We start from the raw sequence: 18,635 nt of genomic DNA, 5'->3' as shown, positions 1-18,635 counted from the left end.
TTTGCATCTGGACGCTTCGAATCCTATTCTATAAGGACATATCTACACGTGACTTGATTTAATTGGGTCTGCAGCCATGGAAGCCTTTAGTGCAGCTATTGCGAAATTCGTTAACTCCATCCGTTTGCTTTCTGCCAACGATTTTGATTAATATCAGTCGTCAATCAACTCATTTGTGTCTTTTGGTGATGTAATATTATACTGAGAAATTCACAATTTAAAATAGAGCTCACATCTAAGAAGTCACAACAAACCTCCAAAAAAATTCGCAGCAGAAACTGAAAAACAAATTTTAGTTTGCAAAGCCCGTTATAGCAAAATTCGTATACCAAAATCCCAAGTCAACACCAATTTTCACACATGAATGGTCAGCTCCGAGAAGTTGCAACATTTCTGTAAGTTGGCAAACTCCTGGCCCTCATCGTTTTGCATTAAAACGCAACATTTGCAAATAAAATATCATCTCCGGCATACGATTCGCCTTACTTATACAGAGCTTAAGCCCCAAAACTGCTAAAAGTATAGCATACAATAAGAAAGTTTCTCTATAACGGTCGGATTTAATAATGTGGCGGTTTTGAGCTGAAAACTTTTGATTTATGAGGGATTTTCAAGAAGAAATCGACCGTAAATTCTTTGGCCTCAGACCTTTTAAACCTGCGGTTCAACATTTAAGAGAAATTATAATTTTTATATTCGATTTAGAATATCGGTTTGGTATTTATAAGCCTGAAATGCAACCATCTAGCTAATACATAAACGGGATTGTAATTAATTGAGTTCCCATCGTCCTGCCAATTAAATCAAATGATTAACACCTTTACTGTGAATACATTTGCATACATTAGCCGCACTGGGGCAATTAAAATGGAGCTTCGTGTCGTCTGAGTCGTTTGAAATATCTTTTCAAGAAGCAATTACAGTAAATAAAAACCAGTAATAAGCCACGTCCCTTGGCAAGGCGTATCTAAGGCAAAAGCTAAGCCCAAAAGTAATTTCATCCATTTTATCGGATATCCTGCCTGGATCCGTTTTCTCCGAGCAACGCTCTCGCAGCCGGCGAATTTTTTTTGTGTTTTATGTTTATCTTTTTCATGGCATACACTCAAGGGCTTCTTTACGTTTCCCCTTTTATATATATCCGTTTGATAAATAATGCAGCCACTAAGATACATGCCCCCAAAGGAAATGTTATAAGTATGACGAATTAATGCGCCTCGCTTTGAGTTCCAGTTAAGGAAGTGTATAAGTATTTCTATATTTTTTGAAGCGTGCTTAAAGGAAAAACAAACAAACACGACTTGGCCGGGGTAAATCCTTATCTTTTTATATCCCAAGGGGCCTCTATGTTCCCAGCAATAACGCCACTGAAATGGACTAGTCAGGTAAGGGCATAAAAGTGGAGATCTCCCTTATGGGAACTTAATGAAAACATCTTCGGAATTTCCAGCCCTAACTGCACTTCAGATTTTGGAACTTGTTGAAGATGGAAATCTGTCAGCAAATGATCTAAGGACCGAAAAGGACTCGAAAGGCCAACACGTAGGGTCCATGCGTCCTGTATTAGGAAAGTTGCCAAAACAAATCTTGTTCAACAATCTCTTGTTTTGACCAACTGCATACATCTACTTAGTCCAGAAGATAAAACTGAAAACTGATCAATAAATAAAAAGTCAGATCATTTTCAGAAAAACTTCTGAGTACGAACCGTATCACTTGGAGACCCCCCTTATAGAAACTTTATGAAAACATCACCAGAATTTCCTGCCCAACTACGCTTCGAATTTCGGAAATTCTTGAGAATGTGAACATATCGTCAAATCTGCTAAATTATGCAGCAATCGAAACAGACTCATTAGCCAGACATACAGAGTCCATGCATCAAGCAAACATTCGAGATCGTTAAATGATACGAGGCGTTAAATCTTAAGCGGTTTCGGGAACACACATCCTGCCTTGCGAAGGCCAAAGTTCAGTCATCAAAACTACATTAGACTCTGTTGTTTTGTCCCATTCCGGAATTGTGATGAATGGGTGTTATGCGCTAGTCATGGAAAGGGAACAACTATATAATATAAGAAATTTGACTATTATTTATTTCAGACCTCAGTCTTCCGCATCGCAACCATTGCTGGCACCAATTCAGCCCCTCTCACTATCTTCAGACATTACCTTAACTTATGGTTGTTTTTCATAAATTTCATCATTTTTTCTTTAATCAAATGCCTGAAGACCTCACTAAAATCATTTAGTACACCTAGAGTTTCATATTACCGAAAACATGGGTGGAATTTGTTAAATGAAACCCAAGCAATGGTACCTGTCAGATGGGCCGTACCGTTATCTCGTCCTGTATGTTGGTACACCTAAAATGTTTACTTTTTTTCTTTTAAAATGAATTGAAATGAATGTTTTTCTTCAAATTTGACTACCGGTAAGTGTGATTTTGCTAATTTTTGTATTTGCATTGTTATGCCTCATGGCACAATATTTTCAGGAAAACGCGGCCATAATTCATCAGAACACCCTTGAAATACCGACCAAAATGAATGTAATTTCTGCTGTTATCGCGGAGGACGCTGCGGCCTCTGAATCGCAATTAGGTCAGAGGCGGGATAATTTGCATCGAAATGGGGTTGCCCTCCTTGGTTCCCGAATTATTATTTCAATTATTTTTATTCCCCCCGTTGAAATCAAGAGATTACTACGGGACTTTGGAAACGTGTCCCGGATTATACGATACCAAAAACAAAACATTTAACGCCTCGTTTATTGACTGTTCGCGCTGTTGTTGTCGCTGAAATTATGCAGGAATTCGTGCAGGGACGTTCATGAATATTTAATCGATCGTTTTTGATTACGCTTTTAAGGGGTTTCGAAACAGGGGCTTAAGGTACGAAATTTGCTTCTTAAAGAGTCTTATGTTGGAAGGCAAAGATGACAAGACGTTATCTTGTTTTTCGCCAAGCGGCAGACGAATGAATGATGGAGCAGCTATGTTTATTAGGCTGGTTATTTAAACGAAACTTTAGAAGAGAGGTGTTCCCGAATTGCAGAAGCTCAATAAAACGAAAAGTAAAGAAGAAACATAGATATTTCGACGACAAGATGTGTCTGAACATTTCAGATTGAGCTTTTTATTCAGTCTTTTATATATCAGGATACTCCATATCTGGACACTTTTATTTGAATCGCCTTTTCAAGCTACATCTATACAAGTGGAAATAGTATTGAAGCAATGAAGGAAAGCAATTTTCAAGTAAATCATAATTGACTCTTTATTTCTAAGATGTATTTGGGTTAAAATTCTTCGGCTCTGCTGTGGAACTAGTTCGTGATAGCGCGAGTTATCTTAAAGTACTTTTCCAACGCTGTTGAGCAATAGATGAACACAAAAAAAGTGAAAAAGAGCCTGTTTAAATTCCTATTTTTTAAACCCTTATCAAAACTTGAAATACATGAAACTCTATAAGGGCGGAATATTATTGGAAAACTCATCGCCTTTATCGCTCTAACCATAATGCAGCTAATAAATATCCGTAACTCCCTCATCTAATTAATACAGTAATTAATTAATTGGCTTTCGAGCTAAATATTGGCGTTAAACGTTGCAACTAAAACGTTGTTCCAAGGCAAAGTAATCTTACATCCCGACGTGTAGAAGCTCCATTGTAAATTGCACTTCCCGACACTAATATCCGCATCTTCCGATATATGAAAAGCGGAGTTGAAATTAAATTGCACTATCTAGGCTTGTGTTCTATAAATCACTTTGAAGCTCATATTAAACCGAAATAGATTCTCTCTCCTCGAACCTGAGAGAGCATTTTAAAGTCAACTGAGTGCGATCTCAAAAGAAAGTTCCACTTTGTGTAAGCTTGGCCCAGGCATTTGCTCCTGCAGCATCAGGATTTCTTTGAGTTTCGGTCATCTTTTGTGTTTTTAGGTTTGAGTTATGCGTGCCCGGAATCGTCCCGCCAGATTTATACTCCATATTCCATTTTTCATCTCGGCTTTGTTTGCTTTTTATGTTTCTCTTTTAAAGAATTCCCTATATAAATTCTCTCGGTTGCGTAGGAAATTCCGCAAGAATTCGTCGCAGGAATAAAGATCTATGGCTACTGTTTAATGGACGGCGCTAGTGGTGATTTATTATTTTAAGTGATTAGGTGACTGCAGATTTTTTCGGGATATTTCGAAGTTAATAAGTTAATGTGCCAGAAAATTTTATTGTAATCTCTATGAAATTCTTGAACTGACTCTTCTGAGAGTACCACCCATTTGAGTTCACAAGTCTCAAATCAACAAATCTCGTGCCCAAGATATTTTTCGAAAATACATAAGAAAATAGTTAATTTTTTTAATGCAAACAAAAGAAGAATTTTCGGAGTGTTTCGCACACTTTACAAATCCGCCTTTCAGTCGTTTTAGTTGAGTGTTAATTTTTATTCAACTCCATTAAAATTTGATTTAAAAAAAGTTATAACAAATTTGTAAGAAGTTTAGAAAATTTAAAGCGAAACACAGAACAATTTTACTACATTATTAGACTATTGAGAATCGAAGCTCTTTGTCCCGTCAAGCTTTTGAAAACAACTTTCCACTAAAGAGCCAAGAAGCCTTTAACTGCCTTAGAAAATATTTCCGATTAGTGTCTTGATCAGATAATGAAAAAAGCTGAATGACATATACAAGCCTCAAATTCGCGTTTTTTCCTTCTCTCAAATTCCTTGTTATCGCCCCTATGTGTTTTGCAATGCAAAATGTCAAACTTTTATCAACTCCCAAGGAGGAAATAAGGACACGATGATATAACCCCCTTTATACGGGCACATATTTTAGACGAATTACGATCGAGCAGTTTACCGAAATCTTCCTTCTTTTTTATGGGAAAAGTTTCATTCTTAAGCCTATAAAAGGTCTACTGTATATACTTTTTAACAAATTTATCGTTAGAACAAGTTGCTCAATTTGAATCGTTATGTATAAATTTCAATGGAATAGTGCTAAAGCTTAATCAACAAACACATGCCAATAATATCGCCTTTCAAGAAGCATCGACCGTCAAACCAATACATGATTTATGGCATTCAAAACTGAACATGTGCGGTATTGACGTGAATTAATATTTGAAATCCCCGGATTAAATTAGTTCAAACAACGGCCTTAACTGCACACCAATGCGTAACCTGCCTAAACTAGTGAACCCTGTTAGGAATGTGTTTATTAATTCATAATACCTGTAATGCGAGCATTAATTTGCACTTGTAAACAAAGCACTTTCAAATTCGCGGTTTCTGCTAATGGAAAACCAAATGGGAGGGTTGATTGACAGTGAACTCATTTTCCCTCATCAGCTCGGACTGCCAAGAAACTTTCAGAGCTTAATTAAACAGTTCAATTACCGGCACAATGCTCTGTGGTGTAGTTTCAAATGCATATCAAATGTCTTGTTCGTAGGGAGCAAATTAACCCTCATTCTTGGTGCTGAATATTTTAAATGCTTTTCAGTTACAAGCTGAAGAACTATGTAGGGCCCATAAAGATCCCTCAAAGGCGCGTATTAACTGTAATAACGCATTACTAGGCGGCCTCATCTTTCAGGGACGTCTAGCCGGATATAAGGAAACTTTCCGGAATTTCCAGTATGTCGCTAAATTTATGGCTTTTAGTGCGTAAGAAAATACCCCCTTTAATTTAGGGGATGCTCTGCCCTTTGCTGACGCCTCATAGAAAAGGCAAGAGACGTAGGAGGTTATTTATGAGCAAACTGTAAAATGATGATGGATGCGAGTTGCTAAACAAAATATTATATCTTTGATGTTCACTATAAAAATAATATAATTTCTTGTTGATATAGGTATGCAGAGAGAGGAAACTGGACTCCGACCATTCAGGGCATGATAGCAAATATTTGAAATTGAAACGAATAAACAGACGCGGATTCAATTCCACACTAGAACGGTTATCGAGTAAAAAACTTCCTCTCCAATATGAAGGGGCGTTTTCTCCTCCACATATGGAGCATTAAAAATTAATCTGAAATTCCTCGTCGGATATTTTTTCAGATCGTTTCCGGCGAAGGGGCAAAGTTGAAATTTAATATTAAAAACGAATCTGTTTGCTCGTGAAAGATGCAAATACTTTGGTAGGTTTTCAATTTGCATTTTAGATTCGAGAATAATAAAGGGTTGCTCTGAATTGAATGTAATTGAACGGTGATAAATAGACGAGGAAATCACTCAAAATGAAAAAAGTTCCAGGCTGCTATTTATTAAAAATTCAAATCAGGTCGAGTGATCGGGAAAAAAGTTGCTCCCATATTCAGCCATGACGTCTCCCTTTGCATTTCCATTTTGTCGAGTTTTCAAACACGCGTTGCAGATGTGTCTGCAATTTTTTTCTCACTTTTTTAACACGCTAAACTTTACTGTGTCTGTAACAGTCACGAGAAATATCACAGAAAGTCTCACCAACTCACCTGGGGAGCCATAACAAATTGTGACTCTTTAAAAAGTTTAGGTTTGGAATTGATACATCTTCAGAGATCAAATTCAGTCTTTCTGTGCCTGAATTGAGAAGAAATGAAAGAAAGAAATTGTATATTGCTTGATATGTTTCATTTATTGCTCGATAGAAAAGAAATTCTTTTGCTGAAAGATTTCCCTTGATTGAAAAAAGTCTACGGAAAAAATTGTTTGGGTGTCTACGTTAAATTGTTCTCTAAAATTCCTTCTTTTCTTATTTGAAAAGAATCTCGCTTCTGGGTCAATTGACTTGCGCCTTTTTTAATCGGATATTTTGCTAATGGCGAAGCCTTTTACGAAAACTCACAAGCTAATTGATTTTGAAGTAACTTGTCAATTCGTCTCGAAGCATTTGGACAGTATATTTCCACCATTGATTATTATGTTAAATTTCAGTGTTGAAAGTCTGTTAATTCCAACATAATTCGCAATTAATTGCGTAAAAATCAGACTGAGTTTTCATTGTATTACCAACCAATTTCTCTTATAATATAGCCGCCGAGATTTCAATAAATAATTAAAACTGAAATGAACCTGCTCCAGCATTAATTAGTGCGCAAAATTGAGTTATAGGTATCTATATACTGAGTTCAGCAACATAATGAACAACCTGATTTTCTATCGTGAGAGGCTTGCTACTCGAAATTATTAAAGTATTACTAACCTATTATACTAAACCATTGAAAATCGATTTTGCAGTCAGAACCTTACCTATTTCTAATTCATCAAGTGCAACTAACCGGGGAGAAATATATTGAAAAATATCAGTTGCTACATTTTCTGAGTCTGAAACTGATTTAAATCCAGTGACGGAAAAGAGAAATACTGCATTTTTCTGCAGAGCGATGAGGGGTGGGAATTTTTAAAAATTTGCAAAGATGTGTTTCTAGTATTTTTCTGCGATTAATTAGTTTGACAAGGGTTTAGAAATCATGTTTTCACTAATTCAACCTTTACGTAATTACGTTTATATAGCGTTGGCGCGGTATTACGCAGACACCAGTTCGCCTTAACTCGATTAAAGTAGTTCGTTAAAGTAAACTTTCGCTTATCGAAGTTCAACGAGCGATCGCGACCCCGTATTTCAATTGTTTGCTTTGTAAGCGATTCCAACGGCTCTTTAAGCTATGATCAAATTAATTCCAACTCGAAACTGAACTACAACTGCCAGATCCAACGTTATTATTTATTTTAATGTTCATTTTATTTGCGAATTAAACTATGTCTGCATTAGAACGAGCGTAATAAATTACTTTTGCAAGTTTTAACTGCAAAATTTGTCAGAAATTAGCTGCCGGATGAAATATTATTCATTGGCGTGGGTTTGCCTTTATACTTTCCATAGACGACGCTAAATTGATAAAGTTATGCATCCTAACAAGGGAATTATGCAGAACTTCCAACCTGTTGTTCATTTGTCTTTTCCTTTCCTTGAAGCCAAGGAAATGAGTTAATCAAGTTCTCTTGGAAGAAAGTTAATTCAGTTTCACTCGAGTTTAAAATTTAGTACTAGATCCGTAAAATTGATGTCACAGTCAGACACGCACTTAAACCTGCGTCTCAAATGGCTCATAATAACGTCTATTAAAACTTTGTATCGAAAGCCACAATACTCAATAACCACGGGCAATAACCATAATCTAAAAAGAGCAATTTCAACGGTTAGTAACCAGACCATCTATTGGCAATTTTCCGGTGTCGTAAAGCAATTTCGTCCTCCTACCTGCCAGGTTTAACGACAGGAGCCCTCATGAATCGCAGTTCTAGTTTATTAAACACGCTTTATGAGCGATGTTAAATTTACGACCCTCCAGGCCTTATCACTTCAGGTTCAAAGATCGTAGACTGAAATTGCAGTTTGGAAGTAGAAAATGCTTTTAAGCCGGCTCCTTCTGGGGGATAAATCTATCCATAGTTTCCAACGTCTTTGCCTAATAATATGTGAGATTTTATAGACTCCTATTTGCAATGTAAGTGGGTTTATAAAATTTTCGTAAGAGATTATAAAAAAAGACTAGTCTATAGACCTTTAAGACCTATATTTCTGCTCTCCGGAGAAAGCAATCTCCTTTCAATCCAGAAACTTATATTAAAACATCCATCCACTTCATAATAGCGGATTACACTTTCAAAACCCATTAATCTCTCTCCTGCAAAGGCATTTAAGCAGGAATATTGGTTTGGCTTCCTGAGAAGGTGTGAAGCAAATTGAACGCCTTATTACCTTCTTATATCAGAGACCAGACATCTTGCAAATTAAATTCTGTTAATCAATAGACGTGTTGTGGATAAACCTAAATTATGAGGTCGACTGATAACCAAGAAACTTGAAGTTTCATGGTTATCCACAGCTGGTGTAAAAATATATGAGTTTAATCTACTCTCGAAGGTGGCATAAAAGCTTGAACCAGCTGCAGGCTCAAAATTCGAGATGTTAATAGCACAAGCCACGTAAACGCGCATGCAAATTCCGCATAACATAGCCAGTGAAGTGAGTAAGCTCTCCCTGGGTGGGGATTTAATTCCCTCATTTGACATTAAAATTAACTCCTGTGCGGTTTGTAACACCTACACACCCCTCAGGAAAAGTGGCCGATGCAACGTACACGCCCTCGTAAAACCTTTTGTGCAGCCCTCATTGTTACGCTGAAACTGGAAAGCAGGAATAGGTGTAATAGATCATAAATTAAATTTCTATGCCCTATTTAATTCAACAAGGGTAGGAACGATAATTTGCATATACGTTACTTGAGAGCTGGAGGGAGCTAAACGTTTAATACCATTAACGTCTAGCATTTAACAAAATAGAGAATCACGGGAGATTTGGCGCGCGCTCCGCAGCTGCATTAGGCTTTTAAGCTGCAAAAGAGGGAATGTTTGAACGGAAAATACAATTATTTACCTAACTCTATATGCATGAATTACTAGAGGAGCTCCAAAATGCATTAGCAAAGCTAAAAAGTGAGGCAACTATTAAAATTCGGGCAGAAGAGACTATGAAAAGGTTGTGAATGGAATTAGTGAGACTTAGCTGGCCTCATCGAGCAATTTGTAACTAAATAGAGATTTTTAGACGCCCAAGCTGTTCTATGAATTTCTAAACTCTTACCCTACATCGATCTGAATAATAATGCAATTCTATTATTGAATTGTTCTTAGCCAATTGAGTAGGTTGTATTGTAAGTCCATTGTTAAAGAAAATTCGGTCTCAAATTAGGATAACGATTTTCCAGTTGTGTAATGACCAGGAAAACGAAAGAGTAGATGCGATGGAACTGATTAGTAATCTAAGGCACATGAAAATTTCTCTCAATTTAAAACTCGAAGGTTTCTACGTAGATTCATAAATTTCAGTGATTGATAAAAGCAACTTTACAAATTTTCAAATGACTAACCCAGAAATTTTTCAAATAATAGCAAAAAATTAATTAAAATTTTAACTTTCAACACCCTGTATATTCCCGAAACTATCAACTTTCGGATAAGGCATATGTTTTCCAATCGTCACCATTTGACGTGTAACATCTCCAGCTTTCGGTTGTCCCATTGTTAATAAATCACCATGTATATTAAAGTATCGAAGCTTAGGTGAGCTTTAAACAATAACGTGGAAATCATACTCTCACAAAAAAAGTATTTCGAAAAATTTCATCAGCACAAATAGACTTCCAGTACCGATGACATTCGACGTTAATAATCCCCTATATAAAAGAAATAAATCCAGAAATTGGAGACTTGATTGGTTCACAAACAGAAGCGTAAATAAGGCCCAACTGAAAACGAGAAAAGGGACACTTACCAGACCCTCGAAGAAACGATCATTTATAAAATTGTATCAACCCAAATAGACCTTCAGCACCCATGAAATACAATGTCAATAATCCCTTAGATAAAATCAACAATTCAAAAATGTGAGCCTTGTATGGTTCAGAAACAGAGGGTAAATGGGTGCGAATTGAGGACGGGAAAATGAATACTGACTCTCGAGGAAATTATATTTAGGAAAATTGTATCAATTCAAATAAATCCACAATTCCAACGGCATTAAATGTTAACGCTCCCTTGTATAAAATGAATAAATCCAAAAACTTACGTTTTGATAACAAGGATCACTTATCAGAGTCCTGGAAGAAATGATATTTTAGAAAATACTATGAATTTAGATGGCCCTTCAAAACCGTTGAAATGCGATGTCAGTTATCTTCTAGCTATGATATATAAATACGAGATTTGCAACTTGATTTAACAACAACAGCAAAAAATGCGCCTACGGAAAATTCCCTATTTCCTTATTTTCTCTAAAATGATTATTGTTTTGAGATGAATGTGTCTAACCTTCCAACTCACAATGCCTCTCTGGATTTGAATCCAAATAAATCAACTTCAACGACCACGGCTTCAGCTTCATCGCTTCATACAAATACACTGCATAAAACAATATTTATCGTTTAGAAACTATTTCATAGAGTTCCTGCAACTCCAGCAGGTGCTATAACGGAAGCTCTGAAAGTTAGTTTAACATTGCCAGGTTGATAGAATATGCGCTTTAAGCCAACTTTATAGACTTGCGGTTGTTTGGGGTTTTTCCACCGTAAAATATTAATTTCCAGTAATTCTGTCCCTTGTAGCAAACACACAGACAATGTTTCGAGTTTATTGCCGCAAATTTCAACAAAATCTTAAAAGTTGGGGTGTAATTTCTTCGCAACTTGGGAAACTTGGCAAATAGCTTCAGGCAATATCGGGAACTAATCGAAGCGACTGACGTTTAATCGACCGTAGTTTTGAAGTCGAAATTGCTGGAGTTACGAATTAACGGGCTGTAGTTAGTTTCCCCGGATAAACACAATTTCAGAGCTAAAGCCCACGTAAGGCAAAAAAGGGAAAGTATATTATCTCGCCCTTCACACAGTAAATCAATACCCATCCCTAAACATTATGATTTATCGAATCGGGGGCGCCAATTTCCCATGGATAACAGTTGGGAAAGGCTCTAAAGTATCCCATCACGTCTTCATTTTTTACCCATTAAATGACCCGGGTTCATATTAAAAGCTATTCAACAGTGTCATTAAGAAATTGAGCTTCAAGTTAAATTTTTGGGCTAGACGCGTCGCTCTACGTAACAAACACGTATACATCAATCCACGGATTCATGGCCCTATCTTTCATTACGATTCCGCCGGTTCCCTTTTCGGACATAATAGATTATAAATTCAAAAGCATATTTCTAGTTTAATCATATATCAAGGAAGTTTTAAATGTGTGGTTTCAATTAAACTTTCGGATAGGTTGAAAGTTCGCAGATTTATCTCTCGGCGGTTTTGGCTGCTGAACCTTTTGGTGTCGATTGGGAGTTTGAATTTACACTGTAAAAGTACTCGTAATTACAAATTCCTGCTTGAATCCCCCTTCGCAACAAAAACAATAAACTTAGGTGCCCCGATGAACATAAAACAATATTTATTACCCTGCACGAAACTATCCCAACTATACAGCAGGTGCAACCCAGAGGTTTAAAAGTTGGCTGGTTATTTCCGCAGCAGGATATGTGTGGAGTGGGCTGTGGTTAGCGTATGCAGAAAAGCCTTTAACTAATTTAGTTTGCAGGAATTCATTAATAATAACTGGATTATATGTGGATTACATCCCCTCGATGATAAGCTAGATGGATGAATTTTTTAATGTGATCAAAGGTTTTTCATTCCCTTGCTCGTGGCTCCCAAATTCGGAAAGTTTCTCTCGGAATTTCGCAAGTTTGCGTTGATAGCGCTATCGGAAAACAGTCTAACACACTGCCATTAAATAGGTTACAAGTGGAGTTTCTAAAAGGGACAAAAACAATTTATTAATTAAGAGTTTCCGGAAAGTTTAGTAAGCGTTTACAAGTAGAGCTGCATTTGCTCATGTTTCCCGAAAGTAACGTTAGTCGGGAAATATCTATTAAGACTGCTAATTGGCCTTAATGCAGCTGAATGAACTTTACACTTTTCCTGAGATACTATCCAAGACGCTTAAGCCTGAAACTTAGTTCGTGCATAAATCCCAAACCTTCATAACTCACTAAGATGATTGTAAACAGCTTGTTATATCTCCGATACGTTAAAAGCTGTAGGTTTCAAAGTTCTAAGCCCCAAAGTTTTAACCTTATCAGCTCAGATTTAAGTTTATGTGGGAGTATGTGCTTTTAGGTTTTGGGACGTGTCTTTCCCTTGTTTCAATCCTACTTGTCGTACATTAAGCACAACACCATGGAAAATCAAACAATAAACCCCGCTCTTTGATCATAGGCTGAGTCCAGACAAAGGTCCTGTATGACGATAGGCGTGTGTACATTTTGTGATGTGTATCTGGCTTTGATGAGGGAAATGCGTGGCAGGGAAGTTTATTGGAATCTGCCCAAATAGGAGATTTGTTGAGCAGCGTCTCGGAGCAGAACTAATTTTATTAATGTCCAAATACAGCGATATTAGCTCAGCTACGACAGTGAAAAATCGGACTATGCTTTGCGATGTATCTTGCGGGGAAGCCGGGAGAAGTTGTAGCTGTGTGTAATGGATGAGGGATGATGCGAAGGAATATTTTAGCAGCGTGTTGTTGCAGTAATAACTTTATCTTAGGTGTCTAACTATAGGGTGGAACAGCCAAATGGAATAAATTCAATATCTGCATATGTCAACATCTCGTCGTCAATATCGACATATGTGAAAAAATACTGAAACACGTAAATTTTAGATTTTGAAATTACTGCCTGTAACGTAAAAATTTTATCCCTAAATTTAGCACCCTTTGCATTGCAATTGCAACCTCCAAATGTTTCAATTGAAAGCCATAGGTTTATGATACCTCGGTTGAAAAGTCTTTTCATTCTCTATTCAAAACTGCTATAATTTTAAACTTTATTGCAAAAGATAACTTTCCTACAATAAACTTAAAACTTAATAACTAATACCATTTCGTTATTGATGATGTAATAAAAAAAATAAAACAAATCAATATCAATCTTCTATGAGATATTTAAAATTCATGTCTCGAACCTCTTGGCAATATCCTAACCATAAATAAAAATGTCTTCTAACATTAATCAACATCTGAAGCGAAACCGATCTAATCGCAAGCGTTATTCTTCTTTTTAAGTCAGCTACATTGCGTGGTCTAGTTTTGTACACCATACTTTTCGCACATTCCCATAAGAAGAACTCTAATGGAGTAAAATCAAGTGATCATGCTGGCCATTCTAGCGATCCTCGCTTCCCTATCCACCGATTTGAAAAATTAAGTCGAGGTCTATTGGAATTGATTTATTTTGTTATTTTATTACATTATCAATAACGAAGTGGTATAAGTTAATAAGTTTTTAATTTGTTGTAGACAATTTCGTCAGTTACATGAATTTCTTTTTCTTCTATTATTCTTTCAAATAAAGTTAGATATAATGAAAATTGAAAAGACCTTTCAAATAGAGTATCACAAACTCATACTAGCAATTTAAACATTTGGACGTTGCAATTGTCACGCAAAGAAGGTTGAATATAGGGATGAAATTTTTACGTTACAGGATGTAATTTCAGAATCTAAAATTTACGTGTTTCGGTATTTTTTCTTCATATGTCGAAATATGCAGATATTGAATATATTCCATTTGGCTATTCCCCTCTGTATGTGTGCCGCATAGAGACCATGGTTGGAAATCCTTTCTCATGCAACTGTTTTGGAATGGACATTTTAAGCTTGTGCCAGAAATGAATTTTTCATATTGAAAAGTGTTGTGTCGATTGTCTTTGCATCTTTTCTGAATTTATTGCAGGCTTGCAGTTATTCTTGTCATGTGTGTGCGTTCATATAGCAATTGGTCGGATGCTCTTATTCGAATGTTCAGGATTCGTCCGGATTTCCTTCTACCTGACGAACATGTATTAATCAGGTTCTTCAAACATAATATCGAACTTTCCCAATGATTCTCTTCAGACAAAGACTATGGCAATTGTAACTTGTTGTGACGATGCATATAGAACGAAAACTTGCAGAAACTAGTTTCTCGAAACTGCATTCAAGATAATTCTTCCTTTCCAAGTTGTCGTTTATAAGTTTTGCCACGTGATTTGTCACGTTGCAAAGACTACGGGGAGCCATTGGAATACATATTAAGGGTTTTGCGCTAATAAAAATTCGCGTAGTTCTAGCGATAATGTGGAAAACCCCTCTCTCTTAATCTTCCCCTAATGCATTAGTTTATATGTATATCCCATCCATTCCCTACATTCTTCTCTTTCTCTCTCCTAATGAATTAGTCATTTGCTATTTATTTAACCGTTTACTGGGCAAATTAACACCCTGTTTCCCGAACTTCTCCCCTTTGGATATTCAATTACCACCTCGCTTTCTTGAATATTAAACGCGGACTACTTACTGCTAGCCGAGAACTTATGGACGAAATATCTCCCTGCGAGCATGTACCTATTTGCTTTTCCTGAGGAACCCTCCTCCTAGCGGGAGATTAAATTTGAAACTTAGGACTTTTAAAAAGCGATTATAAAACAAATTCCATTGGGGGTAACGCGCACAAAGGGGACCGTTTTGGGGATTAGAGCTTTCAGTATGGACGCTTTGTGTCACGAACTTCATCAAAGGGCTTTAAAAAGTTTTCCTAATTTCTGCAGGAGCAGTGTTTTCTGTTTATACTGCCAAGTTTGTCTCAAGTTTTGCTACGGCCAATCGAGCAAAGCGCCTCATTGTTTAATTTGAAAGAGTTGAGGCAAATTTAATTAGAAAGCAGTGCCGTAAGTCAACTACTTCCGAAGTGTGAAAGAGGCAACTTCGTAAATCGTCCAAATTGTGCATAATCTCAGCAGTGCTAAGTGTAAGTTAAAAGTAACGACTTCCCCAGGTTGAATTCCTTTTGTATGCATTTGACTGGAATTAGTTTCCTCCAAGTTTTCGTAATAACGAGCATTGTTGGTCCCAGCTGAGAAGACCGCACTCCCTTTGTGGGTCCGTCCCATTCAGACAATGAGATTGGAGTTTTTTAATTTGCCTCGGTCACCCGAAGAGAAAATTCAATTTAGAGTTGCAGAAAAAACAAACACGATATGATAAATCATGCTAAAACGAAAATTCCGCGAGGTACAACGCCTTTCCATGCAATTCCATTATATTAGTTTCGCAAAGTTTTCTCTGAGCGCATTGTTAGTCCCGGTTACAATTGTAACAGTCTCCTGTGCCTCGTCATTTAATGCACTAAAGCGAAAATCGCTCTGTGAATGTGTCCCTTTGGTTAAACGTTTCTTCCAGCTGTGCAAAAGAAACGAATGCGGACATTTATTATGTTGCAACAGTGTAAAAAGTTATTTGCCAAAGTACTTCCTTATAGAGCGATAAGGGAAAAGAGTTTTTGAATACATAATTAAAGATTCCTCTTGTACCTGAAAATATTGACTTAATTTAAAAATTGACTTGCAAACTAAAGTCACTAAAATTTATGCAATTTGCACTCAAAAGAAGGAATTTCGTTTCAGACATCGCAAACAAGCAAGCTCTTAAGAAGCTTTAAAGTTTCAGCAGAGACCTGAAGTTGACGAGGCAAATTTAGGTTCAAGTGTCGGTAGACAGTCAAACAAATATTTGGAAATACTTGGGGATTTAAAGTTCAAACTCATCGAGATGAACTTACGTTGATTTTTGGGAAACTAGCTTTGCAGTTACAGTAGACATAGATGCCCATTAAGCAGTTTTGACTAGCAGAAATGTACAAATTTCACCTTAACAAACAATTGCATTTATACTTTGTTGCAACTTAGACTGCGGATAAGGCTTATGACCATCTAAGAGCTTATTACTCTAAATCTGCCTCTCAGCTTCACATTTAGCTTTTGCAGTCAAGCTTCTAAACGAAGCTTAGAAGGCCGGCGATATTAAACGTTCGGGAGTTTCTGAAAAAGTGCAACTATGTCGTAACATGGCGTGCCTCGAGTCGATAAATTTCCAGGTATCAGCCTGTAAGTTTCCCACATTATGTTAAAGAAGCCATTTTCCTAAAACTGGTGTGGAAAGTTCGACGATTACAGCTTTGCTCACTGCTAAGCGATTATTCAAACTTGTAATATTAAAACTCGTTCTTCTGCTCAGGCAAAGAGTCATGTATTATGGCTTTGAAAGGCTTTAAATTGCCCAGAAATAGGAGTGAAAAACGACAAGAAATAATTGTGTTTCATATTCAATTTGGAATTTTCAGAATATTCGCAGAAGCGAGTACAATGTGTAATGGCTAAAAATTTCAAATTTCATCTACGCTTTATAGAAAAAGGTCTTTTTTCATTCATTTTATATTAACGCAGCAAATAATTTGAAAAATGATGACCTACATTTGTTTAAATTCGGGAGTTTTTAGCGTTTACGCAGAAGCAGGTACAACGAGTATAAAGTAAGTAATAAAATTACAAAGTAAAAATTTACAATTAAATTTGCTTGTCGGTCGTTTCAGTAAATACAATTGATTATTACAGATAGATAGAAAATGAAATTGGGAACAAATAGCCGCAAAATAAAGCAGATAATTGAAGAAATTAAGCGAAAAATGAAGTTTGTTGTTAAAATGTCAGTCAAAGTAAATATGTAGAATAAATTTGTTTAAAAAAAACTTACACATTTTCGTACGTAGCTGCGAAAAGTGATTTTTGCAGTTACTCTGGCCAAAAATTAGTAATTTTTTGTCTTTTTATTCCATACGTTGACTGAGACTCAAATTTCAAAACCAAACCTAATTTTTGCTTAATTCCATCAATTATCTGCTTCATTTTGTGGCTATTTGCGACCTATTTGTAATAGTCAATTGCAACTAGTCGAATGACCGCAAACCGGATTTGCTTGTGAATTTCCACTGTGTAATTTTATTACTTACTTCACATTCATTGCACCTCCTTCAGCAGCATCGCTAAAAATTTAAACAAACTTAAACTATTTCTCGCAGAAAATAGGTCTTGTATTCAATCACATTTGTTTGTATTTGCAAATGGCTCTGGAAGCAGATTTGCAATGAATTGAAGGTAAACAGAAAAAATAAATTGAAAGCTCACAACCCTCATCGCAATAAAAGATTGAAACATTTCATTGAATTTTACTGTCATCCGAAGATTTAGGATTTTTGGAGTGCCATTTGGATAACGTTAACCCCCCCATGTAGATCCCCAAATCCGTTCGGGATTGCACTGAACAATCGTCCGTCTTTCATAAGTACTTCTACATGCAAATGGATATTTTCTATGCAGTTTTCTAAACCATAACATAATTTGCATTGAAAATAAAAACTGGAAACACACATTCGACGTGACCAAGCATAACGGATCGATGCGGCGTTCCAGCAGCATCGGAATGCCAGTAGCGCTTGCCATTGTTTTAAACGTAAGGGCGAACTGCAGGAAAATGAAATTTAGAAATTCATTTTTCTCGTCGCCTGTTATTGATTCTCGTCGTGTCCCTTTAAACGGGCCCTTTCGAGATGCATTGTTCTCTTTGTCACGAGACGGTCGCCGAGGTGGTCAAAAATCTATTTTTCTATGCCGATCAGCTACAAAAACTCCGCTTTCATACAACAAATCTGTTGAGATTAAATAAAGTAATTCAGCAGAAATGAGCTTCGCTCTAGATTATCGATCCTAGGCTCAATCTCAGAGCTCATAATTTGCAAAACCGTAACTTGAAACGTTATGGTCCATAAAAATTATTGCGGCATAAAAACCAGGAATCGATACTGTCCGAGTCCGAAATACGCCGATTGCCATGTGGCCCATCAATCTGGCAAATGGCCTGATGTTTTGGGCTTTCATGTGTCATGGCGAAAACAAAAAGATAAAACTGGAACTGAACCGGGCTATAAAATGTTTTATTCGTTTCCAATTCCAACGTCTTCCTATAAATTAATTAATAAGAGTTAAGCCCGGGTGGCAAAGGCTTTTAGGCCCCTAATAAGAGATTTCGGCGCCCCTCAAATAGTCGTGATGCGAGGGGAGGATTCGATTAGGCGTTTTGAAGGTTTAGACTTGCGGCCCTGCAAAGCCGATTTAATTATTAAAAGCACTCGGAAGACATGTCTAATTCATAACAAAATCAACT

General features: G+C 36.6%; 1 protein-coding gene across 1 annotated transcript in view; it reads right to left on the bottom strand.

Annotated features, from left to right (window-relative positions):
• Window positions 1-18,635, bottom strand: part of LOC136416994 (neuroligin-4, X-linked-like) — an 80,862-nt gene that overhangs the window by 61,585 nt on the left and 642 nt on the right. The window lies entirely within an intron of this gene.

Source organism: Euwallacea similis, chromosome 26 (assembly GCF_039881205.1).
Source record: "Euwallacea similis isolate ESF13 chromosome 26, ESF131.1, whole genome shotgun sequence".
NCBI classification, from domain to species: Eukaryota; Metazoa; Arthropoda; class Insecta; order Coleoptera; family Curculionidae; genus Euwallacea; species Euwallacea similis.
Note: the sequence above shows the minus strand (reverse complement) of the source record. Positions and strands in the feature narration are given on the sequence as shown.